The sequence below is a fragment of the Herpailurus yagouaroundi genome, unplaced genomic scaffold (genome assembly GCF_014898765.1).
Source record: "Herpailurus yagouaroundi ecotype Mexico unplaced genomic scaffold, PumYag 28, whole genome shotgun sequence".
In the NCBI taxonomy this organism is placed as follows: Eukaryota; Metazoa; Chordata; class Mammalia; order Carnivora; family Felidae; genus Herpailurus; species Herpailurus yagouaroundi.
Window position 1 is genome coordinate 11,984,244 of NW_024412376.1, and position 16,390 is coordinate 12,000,633.

Consider the following 16,390-nt stretch of genomic DNA (forward strand, 5'->3'; position numbering starts at 1 on the left):
GTGACCGGGCTGAAGTCGGACGCTTAACCGACTGCGCCACCCAGGCGCCCCTATAATTTACTTTTTAAAAATATACTTCTTTTGAACTATTTCCTTGAGGTACACATGCCCAGAAGAGAAAGTCCTGGATTCCAGTTTCCTAGTTCCTGTTACATTTTTTCCCCATATTCTCTAGACAGGTTGAGCCCATCTGTGGTTTTACCAGAAATAAAAATTAAGTGCAGATTTTTCCATAACGTTGACGTCATTTAGTCTTACAATTAAAAAAAATGAATTTCCCTATTTTAAAAAGCTTTCCTGGGGCGCCTGGGTGGCTCAGTCGGTTAAGGCGAACTGGGTGGCTCAGTTCGGCTCAGGTCACGATCTCACTGTCCGTGGCTTCGAGCCCCGCGTCGGGCTCTGTGCTGACTGCTCAGAGCCTGGAGCCTGTTTCGGATTCTGTGTCTCCCTCTCTCTCTGACCCTCCCTCGTTCATGCTCTGTCTCTGTCTCAAAAATAAATAAATGTTAAAAAAAAAAAAAAGCTTTCCTTAGTTTCCTTAGTTTTTACTTATATCACTACTAGGCAGGGGCCCCAGGCACTTTGAAAGCATCTGGGTTTATAGTGCTATTTTACTGACATAGGAGCGATGTGCAATAGACACTAGTTCGCTGGTGTGGCCTTGGGCGGTCGGCCTTCCCTCTCTCTTAGCTTGCAGCTCCCTCCGCTCCTGCGAGTGCCCCCACCGTGAGCCCCCGTCTCCCTTTGGAACTGCACCCACCAGGGGTCAGCGTCCGCCTAGCTTTGGGCTCTGGCTTCCCACAATGCACCGGGCCCTCTAGTCCGCGAGCCGGGAGGGGACCAAGCGGCGGCGGCGGCGGAGCCCGGAGGGTTTGGGGCGCGCGGGCCGGGCGTCCGGGGGGCGGGGCGTCCGGGGGGCGGGGCTGAGGCGGGGGCGGGGCCAGGCGCCGCAGCCGCTGTGGCCCACAGCTGTGCGGCTCCTGCGGGCGGCCGCCGGGATTTACGTCGCACCCTTCCCAGCCTCCGAGAGCTGTCCACCTGGCGCTGTAGTAAGGTAGGGGGGCTTCTCAGGACCGTCCCTGTGGCGGGGTGTGTGTGGAGTCTTTTCTTGTTCAAACTGGAGAAGACTTAAGCTGCCAAAATTTAGACATGGAACAACCCGGTTGGCTTCAAGGGATCTGTTTTAAAACTCTTTTGTCTGCGACCCCTTCTCGGCTCCCTCTAGACTCTGTTGGGCTTTGGGAAGCCTGATTTGGGGAGTTTGTGCCTGGGTAATTTCAAGCTCTTGGTTCATCCGTTCTGCCTTGTGTGTGCAGACTTCGGGGTGGGGTTAGAATGTGTGAGAACTTGTGTGGGTGTGGGCTGGGTTTCTTCGGATGTGTGCATGTGTGAGAACTCAGGAAAATTTAGATGTCGGTCGGGGTCTGTTTCACAGTGTGCGTGGGGATCCTGAGCCCCTGCTGTTTCAGGTAGTGAGTGGCGTCTGTCGCGTGCGCCTCTTGCGACACCCTATCCGGAGGTGGCTATCCTCTGATCGAAAGCCAGTGGGTGTCCTCAAGTTATAACAGACCCAAACACACCGCACCCCAGGACGACTTCCCAGGACCTGCTTCCCGGCAGTCCCTGCTGCCACAGCCAGAGCCCCCTTAACAGCACAGCTGAGCCTAGTTTGGAGATCGCACAGTTTGAGCTTTCCAAAAAATAAAGTTTGCCAAATTGAATGCACTGAATGGGGGAGTGGGCACCTGCGATAGCTTAAGCTTGTTGGCGTCTGTCCTCCTCAGCCTGTTTCTGGGTCACACTGCATGGCTCCATTCATTCAGTCTCCCTTCCTGGTAATAATGCCAACCCAAAATAATCCCATCCTGAAAACTCCAGGCTTCGGTTCTAAAATGATGTCCCTTTTGCCCACTTCTAAAGGTTCAGAAAAGCCCATTAGTCCTCTGATCCCTATCCCCAGCGTAAAATAAATTATATTTTTAAAGGTATATAGATTTTAAAAACCCTTACCCTATATTATATCCATTCTAATCATTATCAATTGATTGATTTTACTTATGATATACATGCAGTTTCATTTATTGTTTAATAATAAAGATTATAACTAGGAAAGCTAAAAGATATATTCTTCAGTTGAACGTGATCCTAATTAGCAAACTAGCTCATCATAAAAGGCAGAAGATGGGAAATCAGACAAGCTTGATTCTAAAACATTTCTGCCTAGAGGTGCCTGGGTGGCTCAGTCAGCTGAGCGTCTGACTTTGGCTCAGGTCATGATCTCATGGTTGGTGAGTTTGAGCCCCGCTTCTGGCTCTGTTTTGACAGCTCAGAGCCTGGAGCCTGCTTCAGATTCTGTGTCTCCCTCCTTCTCTGCCCCTTCCCAACTTGTGCTCTGTTTCTCTTTCTCTCAAAAAAATAAAATAAAACATTTTTGCCTCCAAGAAAAGAACTGTTGGATGATTAAATTTTCTTTATTGTTCCTTTCAAATATAAAATGCCATGAATCAACACAGATTCTTTTTTTGCTAGACACAGCTCTTGATTGGAGATACCAATAAAAAATAAGAAAATTCTTTCAAACTGTAACCACCTTACCTATGCCCAAGGAAAGAGGGTAGGTCTAGAAATTGTTAGGATTCTAAATTTTTGTTAAGCAGGGATTCTTAATGGTCCTTAATGCTGTCTCTGGGTACTTTGCTCCAGAAACGTCAGTTCTCTATCAAAATGTGAAATTATGAATTACTCGTTATGTAAAATATTTTCTATTTGGAAAAGATTTGTATTCTCCACATTTAACATTACTATTATTTTTATAGCATTATGTATTTATGAGTAAAAAGATACAAACCTTTAAAAAACTAAATACAAGAAAAAAATTGTGTTGGTATACATCAGTGGTTCCCATCATGAGGTCTTCAGTTATTGGCAATAAACCCAAAAGATAAAACCAAAATCCAGTATGTCGTTAATAGTCACCAACACCCATAAGAACGAGAGGGGACTCTTTGAAGCTTAAAAGGAGCAGTTTAAGAACATGTTAGAGATAACTTTGCATAGTACATTGTAAGCATCAGTGAGCCCATAGCCTCAAGAGAGTCATATGGAAAGACACCGACACCCACATAAGGAAACTTAAATACAAATTCGTGGGATCACAAAAAATAAGCAGATCAAATGTTTCCTATATCAGCTGTAAATATATGCATTTTAGGTTAGCTTAAATAACCCATTGCTTTTACAGTCTTCCAATGCCCTTATTCAAAAATGGCACAGCTGGCACAGTTCTTACTTCTGAAGGAGATCAACTTAAAAACTGACCTCTAGCCACAAGCTGGTTTACAGGAGTTAGCACAAACAAGCAACTCATAATTTACTCCTTTCTTGAGCAGATCTTTATCAGGCACCTACTAAGTGTAAGAGTGGACTCACTGCTTTAGTCTATTCCTTGTGAAAAATAGCTGTAGGGAAGATCTCTTATGGGGGGGCCGTGTCATCAGGACCATACAATTAGGGGCCTAGATAGTTCTTGCCTGCTAAGGAAGCAAAAGCATCTTTCAAAAGAACCGTGAAGGGGCGCCTGGGTGGCTCAGTTGGTTAAGCATCAAGACTCTTCTGGCTCAGACCATGATCTCGTGGTTGGTGAGGTTGGGCCTCACCCTGACAGCATGGAGCCTGCTTAGGATTCTCTCTCTTCCTCTCTGCGCCTCCTTGCTTGAACGCATGCGCACACGCGCTCTCTCTGTCTCAAAATAAATACTTTTTTTTTTTTTTTTAAAGAAGAAGCACCATGAAGACCAGAGGACCTCAATTTAAAGACACACCAATTATTTTGGAAGGAGAAGGGGATAGAGAAAATACCTTTAAATATTTCCCCTTTGGCTTCTATCCCTTATGGTGCCAATTAACAACAACAACAACAACAAAAAGACACCAAATTAACAAAAAAATCATTATATAGTGATACTAAAATTATTCTAATGATGGAGTCATGTAATATGAGATTATAGAAGCATTAACTCAAGAGTTAATCATATGTGAACTATCCCAACTTTACAATAAAACCACCCTAGTTGTTCATATTCATATATTTATTCAATAAACATCCTAACACTGTGCTAACACTGGAAATGCAAATAATCTAACCCCTGACTTTAAGAAGCTGATTTAGTTGGGGAAATCAACCTACAGATAATTCCAAGAAAGTGTGTGCTTGGTGTGATGATGTCTGCTCATGGTGCTATGGGCTCCTATTATGGTTTGGTGGAGTTGGGAAAGGCCTTCTGGAAAAGGCAGTGCCTGAAATTCATATGAAAGAATGACTTTTAGCCAGGAAAGGGGAGGAAGAGTTCTCCAGGTAGAGGGGACAGGTATTAACAAAATCATGGGGGTGAAGTGGCAATATAGGAGGCCTACAAAGATTAGAAATAAGACTGAAGAGAGAGGTAGGGGTCAGCGCAGAAAAGGCCTGGGCAAGGGGGAGGGGAGCCACTGAAATCTTCAGCGGGAGAACAACAGGATCGTATGTGCTTTAGACAGCTACTCTCAAGCCTGAGTGAAGGCTAGACCTGGGAGGCCAGGAAGTAGGTGGCAATAGCAGTGATTAGAAAAGCAATGATGAGGGCTTAGCATTTGTAGAATGCATTACTATTTCTGGCTTTCTCACATTTTCATTTGGTTTTTAGAACCACCCTTTGCAATCAGGGTAGGGTAAGATTCATGTCTTCATTTTCTAAGTGCTTACCTGAGTGCTTTGTGTGCATCATCCTCGACCCTCATAATAACTCTGCAAATTAAGTATTATTAGGTTACTCTACAGATGTTGATACTGAGGCAGGGTCAGAAGTGGCTCCAGATCCAGTGTCTAGTGCAGGATTCATTCTGAACAGCAAGCGGCCCCTGCCCCTCTTGAGAATGAGGCAAGACAACCCTTCTAGGCAAATCTATACCCTGGAAACACCTCTCAGGAGTCAGCCTGGCAAAAAGACTGCAATACCAGTTTTTTTTAATTTTATTTATCTTGAGAGACAGAGGCAGCATGAGTGGGGGAGGGGCAGAGAGGAAGGAGACAGAATCTCAAGCAGGCTCTGTGCTGCCAGTGCAGAGCCCAATGTGGGGCTCAAACCCACAAAACCATGAGATCATGACCTGAGCTGAAACCAAGAGTCTGATGGTTAACCAACTGAGCCACCCAGGCACCCCTGCAACCCTAGCTTCTTAAGTAGTTCTGTCTTTGCATTTAAACGTCCCATTGAACAAAACAGTGTGACAGTTCCTCAAAATAGTAAACATAGAATTACATGTGATCCAGCAATTCCAGTTCTCGGTGTATTACCCAAAAAAGTGAAAGCAAGGCCTCAAACAGATGTTTGTATGCCTGTGTTTATAGCAGCATTATTCACAGGAGTCAAAAGGGGGATCAACTCAAGTGTCCATCAGTGGACAAATGGATAAACAAAACGTAGTCTATCCATACACTGAAGTATTATTTACTCAGCCTTAAAAAGGAAGGACATTCTGACATGTGCTTCAAGACAGATGAACCTTGAGGACATCATGCTAAGTAGAGAGCCAGTCAGAAGAGAACAAATAGTGTAGGATTTTACATATGGTAGAGATGGAAAGTAGGCTGGTGGTTGCCAGGCACAGGGGAAGAGGAGAGTGGGAAACTGCTGTTTAATGGGTAGAGTTTCAGTTTAGATGAGATGAAAAGAGTTCTGTGGATTAGCAGAAGTGACGGTGGCACAACAGTGTGAGCGTGCTTAATGACTGAATGGTACACTTAAAAATGGCTAAAGTGATCAATTTTATTTTACCACCACCGCCACCACAAAAACAAAAAAAAAAAAAAAAAAAAAAAAAAAAAAAAAAGCCTATTGAGCCTATTGAGCACTTTGGTCAGATGACCAAAGTCCAGAAACTTTAAATAAATTTGTGATAAGAAGACTAGGCAATGTAAGTCAAAAATTAAAGCAGACATCTCGAAAGGCCCAGCCCAAGCAAAGAATGCTGGCTGGATTCCCGGAGGACAGATTACAGAAGTGTAAAGTTGGAAGGTCCCAGAGGTACCGTTTAGTTCAACCTCCACCTTTTACAGATGAGCACAGTGAGATCCAGAGTCGTCAAGTGACTTGCCCAGGGTCACTGAGCAAGTTCAGGCAAAGGGAGAATATAAAGCAAAAACCTGGCCTCTGCCAGACAGTTGTGCCTGGTACTGGCAAGGCACCTCTTTGAGCTGACAGAGGTGTGCTTTGGCTTTCTTTCTAAGGAGAAAGAAACCAGGATTTCCATCTTTATTAGCCTTGCTGCAGTCAATGCAGAGGATTACAATTACTGCAGAAATTTGCGTGCTTGGCATTGGTGTTTGGTTGCTGGCTTTGTCTAGGTATCAAGGTGGGAAAGTGGGAAGAAGTTAGAGTTTGTTCATTTATTAATTCATTCATTCATTCATTATCAAATGTTTGAGGGCCTCTGTTGTGCCACATATCCTTTCCAGTTTCCAATTTTTCCATCAAGTAACAGCTGTCTGCCAGCTTTATTCTAGATGCTGCTCTGCCAATCACCCTTGGACATAAACTCTAAGTTGCATTAACCTTCCTGACTTACAGAAAGGTCAAGAGGGGAACAGATACAATTGGAGGGGAAGTGACGTGAGGGTGACAGATACCAAAGAGAGTTGTGCTTCCTGAGAGGAGGCCACATGGAGCTAAAGGATTCTCATTAGGACGTGTGTCTAGTGGCTGCAGACCCATCAGGATGGGAGTCCTACTCATGTAACTCTCCCCGGCACAGACAAGTGTGGACAAGTGTGGGGATTGCCTGAAGTTCTTTTTTTTTTTTTTTTTTCATTTTTTTTTTCAACGTTTTTTATTTATTTTTGGGACAGAGAGAGACAGAGCATGAACAGGGGAGGGGCAGAGAGAGAGGGAGACACAGAATCGGAAACAGGCTCCAGGCTCCGAGCCATCAGCCCAGAGCCTGACACGGGGCTCGAACTCACGGACCGCGAGATCGTGACCTGGCTGAAGTCGGACGCTTAACCGACTGCGCCACCCAGGCGCCCCTGCCTGAAGTTCTTAATGCCTGCATGGAGGGTCAGTGAACAGTGGGAACCCCAAAAGATAAACAAAAAGAGTGATACACAAAAGACAAGCAGAGGTAGAAAGAGAGAGATGTGGAAGACAGGGCAATCTGGAAAAGCCCTGATATTCATGGAATGACACCCCTATCGTGAGGGCTGTAAGGATAAAGCCAGGTTGGCCCTTCACAACTATGTGCATAAAGGTGAACGGAGCCTTTTTTTCTTTCTAGTGTATGGACTTACCTGCTTTCAGGAGATCTTAGGTATAGGACATAAGGTAAAACAGAACTTAAAAAATAAGGCACTAGGGTAGTTCAGTAAAACAAGCACCAGATTTGAAACCACTTAAGAAGGATGGGCACATGAGAAAGTCACAGTGCCTGGCGTAGAGGAGACACACAGTGTATTCAAGCTAGATTTAAAATTGTAACATGTAAAAGTGGTCATAGCAGTGAAGCAGAAGTAGATTCTACTAGGCACCTGGGATGAGACGCTTTGGCATGGAATTTGGCTTTATGTTTCTTGGAAGCCACAATATAAAAGGAAACAGGTTGGGTTACATCATATTCTTATTCTGGCAAGATAAAATATACAGATTCAACTATAGAGAAGACCTTTTTTTTCCCCTGGAACTAAATTCAAAGAAGGATTTATCACATAGGCTCCCTTGAATATAATTTTGAAGCTGTGGACAATATCTTCAATACTATTTTATAATCCACTCTGAAAACATCATGCAGATAGGAATGGTTTTTATGCAACTAACACTCTTAGCTTTGGTGGAAACTATCTGGAGTTATCACTGGAAGTGTAAAGTACTTTTCTGTTAGAATGCTGTTGTGGTAGGATCCCAGGGGAGTCATTTTCAGGAAGTTACCTAAGGATGAGTCATCAGAAGAACGTGGGGAAGCGGACAGAATTGGACACCTGAGCAGGAAAAGGCTTAACTGTTCGTTGAGTTTAGTCATCTTTACTGTCATAAAGAAGAGTATCCCTTGGCAGGAAACAAGAACTGAGTGGCCCAACAGGCATTTAAGCTTTGAGGCAAGAATAGAATAAGCCCTGTGCTACTCTTGACACAAGATGGCGGGCTCCAGGAACAATAGTACCTGCTGCTCATGGGTCGACCAGCAAGTAACAAGCAGGCAGTGAATTTACTTCATGTTAACTAAACAGGAGGTTGTGAGGTAATGGAAAGGCCACAGGCTTTGAAGTCAGATAAATCAGGCTCAATTCCTAGCTCTGCTACTTATTAGCTATGTGATTTCACAAATTACTTCATTTTTCTCATCCTCCATAGGATGGTAATATCTTCCTTTTATGAGTCATTTTACTGATCAGGGATAAGATGTATAAACAAAAATAGTAATGGTAGCTAACAATTATTGATGCTTACTTTGGATGAAGCATTATGTGAAGTGCTTTACATGCATTATTTTGTTTATTCTTCAAAGTAGTTCTCTGTGGTACATACTACCTGGCACCTAGGTTCTCAACAGTTGGTGTGTATTAGTATTATTGGTATCAGTTATAATAATAAACTGAGTAGATAAAAATGAAGGAGGCCATCTTTGCCCTGGGAACTGGTGCCTGGAATAGGGGTCAGCAAACTTTCATCCACAGGCAATCAAGCTCATATCTGTTTTTGTATAGACAGTGAGGTAAGAGTGTTTTTTACATATTTACATGGTTGAAAAAAGTCAGAAGAATACTATTTCATGACAAATGAAAATGATGTAAAATTCTGCCCATGCTGGAAGAGATGATCACTCCCACCTTTTTGCCCATCTACCTCCTATCACAGCACCTGTCCCTTTATATTTACTTAGTCTGTGAATCCTTCAAAGTTAGGGAAGATGTCCTAATCGCTTACTTCTGGGACGTGGTAACCTCCACGTGTGAAGGCTGAGAAGGAGAATCACAGTATTCTAAAGGAGGAATGAACTCTCCAGCTCAAGAACCTGGAAAGATAGGTAAGAAATGGGGCAGATAAACGAAAATCCAGGCAAGGAGGACCCAGGATAGCAAAGTTCCTGGCTGGGTTTTTGTTTTTGTTTTCCGAAGAACATTGAGTAATTCCATTTAGGAGTACCCTCAACCCTAAAAGACAAAAAACACTCTTCAGAGTATTGGCATCATAGCTTCCTGAAGATAGACATCACAAGACTCCATTGTAATTTAGAGAAGATGTTTCAGGAAGGGCTGAGCTAATATGGTCCCCAAACCACATGATGGTAATGGAACAGGGTATATGGATAAACTTGAACACATAGATAGCTAACTGGACGGAGGAAGGCCATCTCTTCATGCAGATGCCTCACATGAGTTCTTGTCACTCTCATCTGAAACTTCAGAGTCTTGACACTGCAAAGGGACCTTATCTAGTAGCCTCTTGATATTTGATATTCTGTCAGCCCAGGGGGTTGTATCTGCTCTTACAGAGAGCAGAGAGCTGTTGCCCATAACTTCGATCTCTTCATTGGGCTGTCACTAAGATCTCAAAACCTTTAGTTTACCAGCATGGTTTGAATTTTGATTTGCTTTGAAAACCCAGACTCCTTATCATCTCCTAGCCTGCTGCATCTTATCAGCCACTTTGGGCTTGGTCACGCCGTTTTGTGAGATCTTCCTGTGGTTTATCTCCATCAAGTTGGCTGTTCACTGTGCAGAAAAGCTGAATGTCATAGAAGCATACTTAACAGTTCCTCCTTTAGATTAGTAATGACGAATATTCCAGTACTAACATTTTCTTTTATTTATAAAAGAGACTCTCTTATAATGGTCTCGTTTGTAAATCAGTTGTCTCATTATCATTAGAAATTTACTTTCAGGTTTCGTTCTTTCTTCAACTTACCAGATTTGGGTAAAACCAGGGAATGGTTACTGTCATAAAGTGGGCCCTCAGAGTTTCTAGTCAATTCTTTTTTATTTTCCTAGCCTCTCTCCTGTTCCCCAGAGCAAGTTTTCAAACAGCCTCTCTTCTCCTTAAACCTCCCACCACCCAGGTTCTCCTTGCTCTCCACAAAGGACCATGCCCACTACTTTACGGGGAAGATAGAGGCGGTCAAACAGTAATGCCTTGAGTTCCTACTGCCATGTGAAAATGTCTGGTTAATTTTGCATGTATCCTCTGCTCTTTCTGTACAGTCCCAACTCAAGAGGTATCCTTCCCTTGAGTTAGGGCCTGCCTTTAAATCTGTGCCTTGGTCTGTGCTCTGGACCTTCTCCACTCTCCTTCTCAGGGACCCCTCCCAATGATTGCTGAGTCCTTGGCACTAGCCTTTATACATGCCTCCATCTCACCCATCTGAAAACCACTCCCTCGGGCAGCCCTTCTCTTCACGACATGACTTATTAAAAAAAATTTTTTTAAATGTTCATTTATTTAAGAGAGAGAGAGAGAGTGAATAGGGGAGGGTCAGAGACACAGGGAGACAGAGGATCTGAAGTGGGCTCTGCACTGAAAGCAGAGAGCCTGATGTGGGGCTTGAACTCACAAACCATGAGATCATGACCTGAGCTGAAGTCAGACACTTAACCAACTGAGCCACCCAGGTGCTTCCACAACTCAGCTTCTTGATTTAGAATTGTTTCTATTCTACTTCCTCATCTCAACTCTTCAGCTTTCTTTACTCTGGCTTGTACTCTTATCACTCCACTGAAATTGTCCTTACAAAGGCCACCGACTACTGCCGTGTTGTTGACCCCAGTGCATTTGTCTTATCTCTCAACAGCATTTGACTTTACTGACTACATGCTTCTCTTTGAAGAGTTCTCTTCTTTTGGCACTATACTTTCCTGGGTTCCTTTTTCCTCTTGCTTTCTTCTTGGGCTCACTTTCTGTGTCACCTCTTCAGTGGTAGTTCTACCCTGGGTTCTGCCCCCACTCTTCCCAGCGTTCTTTTGGTTCCAAGTAATAGGACCCCAATTCAAATTGAACTGAACGACCTACCAACCAAACCACCACTACCACCATCACCACCATCAAAAACCACAGCAAAGGAAATGCATTGATTCGTGTGCCTGCTGGGATAGCTGGTCCAGAGACATAAAATAAGGACGTCACAAACAGCCTCACTCTTTCTATCTCTTAGCTTTGTTCTTCCTGTGTTGACTCCATTCTCAGGCAGCCTCTTTCCAAATGATGGCAAAATGCCTGCCAGCAACTCTAGGCTTATATCCAATCCTCTTAACAAACAATGGAAAAATTTCTACCCAATTTCTCAATCTGGAGTTCTAGGAATCATTTTTTGAGTCCTCTTCCCCCACTGCTTAATCACTAAGTCCCATCCCAGCTTCTAAATATCTATCCCCTCTCTGCTGCCAGTATTTTAGTTCAGGTCACCACTTTTTGTCTATATTCCTGCAACAGCCTCCCAGTGATTTTCTCAATTTTTTCTTCACATTCCAACCAGGGTCATCTTTTGAAAATGTTCATCTGATCCTATCACAAGCCTTTGATGACCCCACATTGGTGGGAAGCTAAAGGCAAGTTAAGTTCTGTAAACACTCGTGTGATTCAGCTCCTGCTTGTTTCACTTTTGACTTCATCTCTTGTTCTAGGCAGTTCAGCCATAGATGCCAGATTAGCCACCTGTCTCCCGGCTGTGCACCTTTTCATGTAGCACTCCCTGCACCTGGACCATTTCCCTCTTGAGACCCTTTCCTCATGAACCTCTACTTCTCTTTTCAGTTCCCACATTAGATACAACTGTATTGAGAAAAGCCTTCCATATTGCATTGTGCACACATTTTTTCCTGTAAGAGCGTTCTACTTTTCCCATCTTAGCAATTATCACACTCTGTTGTAATTGTTAAATCATCTATACCCCGCAGCAGACCATATAGTCTGCGAAAGCAGACATTTCCCATGTTTTGTGAAATATCCTCAGCATCAGAGTAAGACACTCAATAAATATTTATTGCAATTGTGACATAAAATGAGACATTATTGTCCTAAGGGATTTTCCAGTTTTCTTCTAGATTTTAGAATCTAGGTTGTTTCAATAGGCTACTGGAATATCTAGAATACAATGTCTACTGCCTTTTTGAAACTGTGCTTATTGGTCCTCCTTAAAGAATAGTAGTTTTCTTTCTTTCTTTCATTCTTTCTTTCGGGCACAAGTGTGTGTGGGGGAACAGAGAGAGTGAGAGAGATAGGGGGAGGGAGAGAGAGAGAGAGAGAGAAGTGGGACTCACCCGGGGCTTGTGTTTTTTCACCCAAAGCAAGGCTCATGCTCACCTGAAGTAGGGCTCAAACCGTGTGATCATGATCTGAGCTGAAGTCAGATGCTTATCAACCGAGCCACCCAGGCACCCAAGAATAGTAGAGTTTTAGAACCGAAGAGGATCCTAGCACTCATCTAGCACTATCTCCCTTCATTTGGCCGATGAGAAAGACAGCCCAGAGGGACTGTAACATGTACAAGCCACAGAGCTAATTGGACTAGAACTCAGAGCTCATGACTTGCAGAATGGCTTCTTCTTCTATGATATCATGATATCAGCACTTCTAGCAGACTAGTGTAGTATGATTATTATATTAATTCAAAGGAATCTTATTGCCTCTAACCTCACATGTTTTACTTTTTGTTTTTTTTTTTTAATTTTTTTTTCAACATTTTTATTTATTTTTGGGACAGAGAGAGACAGAGCATGAACGGGGGAGGGGCAGAGAGAGAGGGAGACACAGAATTGGAAACAGGCTCCAGGCTCTGAGCCATCAGCCCAGAGCCCGACGCGGGGCTCGAACTCACGGAACGCGAGATCGTGACCTGGCTGAAGTCGGACGCTTAACCGACTGCGCCACCCAGGCGCCCCTGTTTTACTTTTTAAAATATACTTCATGATCCTGTACATCTCAATAGATTCCAACACTTTCTCAGGATGAAAACCACTCCTTGGTCTGTGGATACCCAAGTGTCATCTGGAGTTCTCTCCTCCCAGGTAGGGTTGATGGTGGATGCCCTTGGCTCTCTAACAAAGAACTAGAAGTTACGCGTTGGATTCATTGCTTCACTGTTTTGCCTCAGAAGGGTAATTACTGAGTAGATGCCATCTGGATTTGATCTGAGGAACACTCATGTTGTGTAAAGGAAGCAACACACTTCTGTTTAACTCGTGTGAACTTCTGTTCTCCATTGCCTCTCTGATGTCCAATATGAAACAGGAGCTTGAAAAGAGAATTGCTTCTACACTTGATTTTAGCCAAAAGGCCAAGAAGCGATGAGAATTGCTTTTATAAAAGCCAAGTCGAGATGTGGAAAAGACTGGGTGAGAGTAACTTACTAAGGATAATTATAATAGAATTGAGTATGGGTGAGGGCGCCTGGGTGGCTCAGTCCTTTAGGCATCCGACTTCAGCGCAGGTCATTGAGCTCACAGTTCATGAGTTCGAGCCCCGTGTCGGGCTCTGTGCTGACAGCTCAGAGCTTGGAGCCTGCTTCAGATTCTGTGTCTCCCCTCTCTCTCTCTGCCCCTCCCCTGCTCACGCTCTCTCTCAAAAATAAATAAACATTAAAAAAAAAAAAGAATTGGGTATGGGTGAGGAAACAAATATTAGGGAAAGTTTTTAGTTAAAAATTTTTTTAATTTAAAATTTTAATTTAGTAAAATTTTTATTTTACTTTATTTTTGTGAGAACTCAAATTATATGACATTTTAATTTTAGGCTGAGAAAACAAAAACAAGCAAACAAACAGTAACAACAAAAAAACCTGAAATAGGCTTGTCAAATGATGTAAATTCATCCTTTCCAGGGAAGCAGAAGGTAGACCAGTGCAAGTTATCCTCAAGGCCACTTAATTTGTTAAAAATTAAAAAAAAAATTGTAAGGAAACCAAAAATGGAACCACTTAACCAAAGCATTATGAAACTCCAGTTAATGGACCTATTCCAAAAGAAAATGCCTTGGCGGTTCATTCAGAGATTGTGTATAAATAAATGTTCTTCACGCATTAATTTAAAATATAATGTTCAATATATTTTTTCATCATGATGCCCTGCTTTTCAAGGGCTCGGACTAGCCCTACATATTTCCTTTCTTCTAAATCTTCCTAGGGTGCCTAATGCAATGTGGTGTATATGCCTTTTGATGATGGAATTTTGTTTCCCAACCTATTTTGGGGGCTAGCTATTCTTCCTTTGTTTTTTGTTTTATTTTGATGAGCCATGCACTTTTATTATCCCTATTTGAGAAACCACAGTATTACCAACTAGTCTTTCTCACTCTGGGTCAACATTGTTTTGTTTCATTCTTACCCCCTTCTTTTTAACTTGCAGATACTATTTCTTCCAAAAAGGAGAGAGAGAAATAGAATATATAAGGAGATGCTCAATCAACCAGTCTCTGTTGGAGGCTTGGCATGTTATTTGTCGTAGTTCTTGATACTAAAAAGGAAACTAAAAATGAAGTGAAAGACAAGTTAAAGTATATTTAAAACAGATGTCTGTGCTTAACTTAAAAAATTCCAAATGTAACCCTTTGACCCAGCAAGCCTACTTCTCGAAATCGATCCTATGGAAATAATTAAACACATGCAAAAAGATTTATCTCTACCATGTTCATCTCAGCCTTGTTTATAATGGGGAAGAATCAGAAACAACTTGAATTTTTAGCCACTGGGACTTAACATATAAATACAATGGAATTCCTCAGTTAAAAAAGATGCACTTATGGACATATAAAGATAGTTACCTTTATTAATTGGAAAACGTAAGTTATAAAGTGTATACAGATTCAGGGCACTTGGGTGGCCCAGTTGGTTGAACATCCGCCTCTTGATTTCGGCTCAGGTCATGATCCCAGGGTTGTGGGATTCAGCCCTGCATGGGGCTGGTGCTGGGCATGGGCCTGCTTAAGTGTCTCTCCCCCTCTGCCTCTCTCCCGTGGGCATGCATACTCTCTCTCTCAATATATGTATTTATATATAAATAAATAAAGTGTGCAGTTTCACCCCACTTTTGTAGAAGAAAAATAGGCAGAAATGACTAGGAGGAGATACAAAGATTATATGGTGGTAATGAAATCAATTTTTTAATCTGTAATTTTTAAAACTTTTATACAATAAATTTCTATAAGGTTGTATTTAAGTTAGAAACTGCTCCAAACAAAACAGTTTTCATTAATGTCATTATTTTCTATGATCTTTTTCTTGAGAAGTAATTGATTATAAATAAATGTGGAGATATTTGAGGTCTTATGAAAAGGAAAGTGTTTCTTTTACTTTCTTGCCTTCATACTGTTTTTTTCTAGATGCAGTGGATTCCAAATCAATAGCTATGTTAGTTGGAGTGTTGTGAGAAGAAAGCACACTAGTTTACTTCAATTCTCTTTAGAACTTGGGACGTTTAGTGGTGCCTGGATGGTTCAGTCGGTTGAGTGTCCGACTTCAGTTCAGGTCAGGATCTCACAGTCTGTGAGTTCGAGCCCCGCATCGGGCTCTGTGCTGACTGCTCGGAGCCTGGAGCCTGCTTCAGATTCTGTGTCTCCCTCTCTCTCTGCCCCTCCCCTGCTCATGCTCTGTCTCTCTCTGTCTCAAAAATAAATAAAAACATTAAAAAAATTTAAAAAATAAAAGAACTTAGGACATTTAATTTTTAGCTTTTTGTCCAGTAACTCTCTGTGAAATGTGGAGAACTTCCTCATTACTATCCCAGCAGAGACACTGGATAGTGGGCTCTACTCCTGGACTAGAACATGGCCAATCTTTGCCAAGAAGCCATAGGTACACATAATAAATACTAAATTAAGGGGAATCAATTTACTATAAAATTCATAATAATTCACCTGGCCACCTAGGGTAACTCATCACTCTTACCCAAACTACTGTGAACATTTACTAAATTGTCAAAATAATTCTGAGCTATTAATTCAACAAATATCTGAAAATTGACAACCTGGAACCAAATCCTGGCTCTTCCCTTTAACTCTGTGAGCTTGGAGAAGTAAGTTAATTTCTCGGGGCCTTGGTTTCCTCATGTATAAAATGAATAGTATAATACATTGTTGTTGTAAGGATTAAATGAGATACAAAATGTATAATGCCTAGCACATAGTAAGCTCTCAGTAAATAGCAACTATTAAGTACCTAATATGTGCCAAATACTGAGGTTCACACTCATTCATTCAGCAAACATTTATTGAGTGTTTAGTGTGGGCTAGAGTTCTAGGTACTTGGGTTTTACCAGTGAACAAAAAAGACAAAACAGACTTTCCTGTTATCATGGAGTTTACATTCTAGCAAATGCAAAGATTAAATACAATGTAGTCCAACCCATGGTTACTGATAATACAAATTTCTGTTATTACTA

At 42.2% G+C, this 16,390-nt stretch overlaps 1 protein-coding gene across 2 annotated transcripts in view; it reads left to right on the forward strand.

Moving 5' to 3' along the window:
• The first annotated feature begins 944 nt into the window (after positions 1–944).
• The window catches only part of EXTL3 (exostosin like glycosyltransferase 3), a 132,600-nt gene continuing 117,154 nt past the window's right edge, over positions 945–16,390 (forward strand). The window contains exon 1 of one of the 2 annotated variants that reach the window (XM_040467467.1): positions 945–1,054. The gene's annotated coding sequence lies outside the window, so the exon portion shown is untranslated. The remainder of the gene's footprint in view (positions 1,055–16,390) is intronic. The other variant, XM_040467308.1, reaches the window with a different exon arrangement.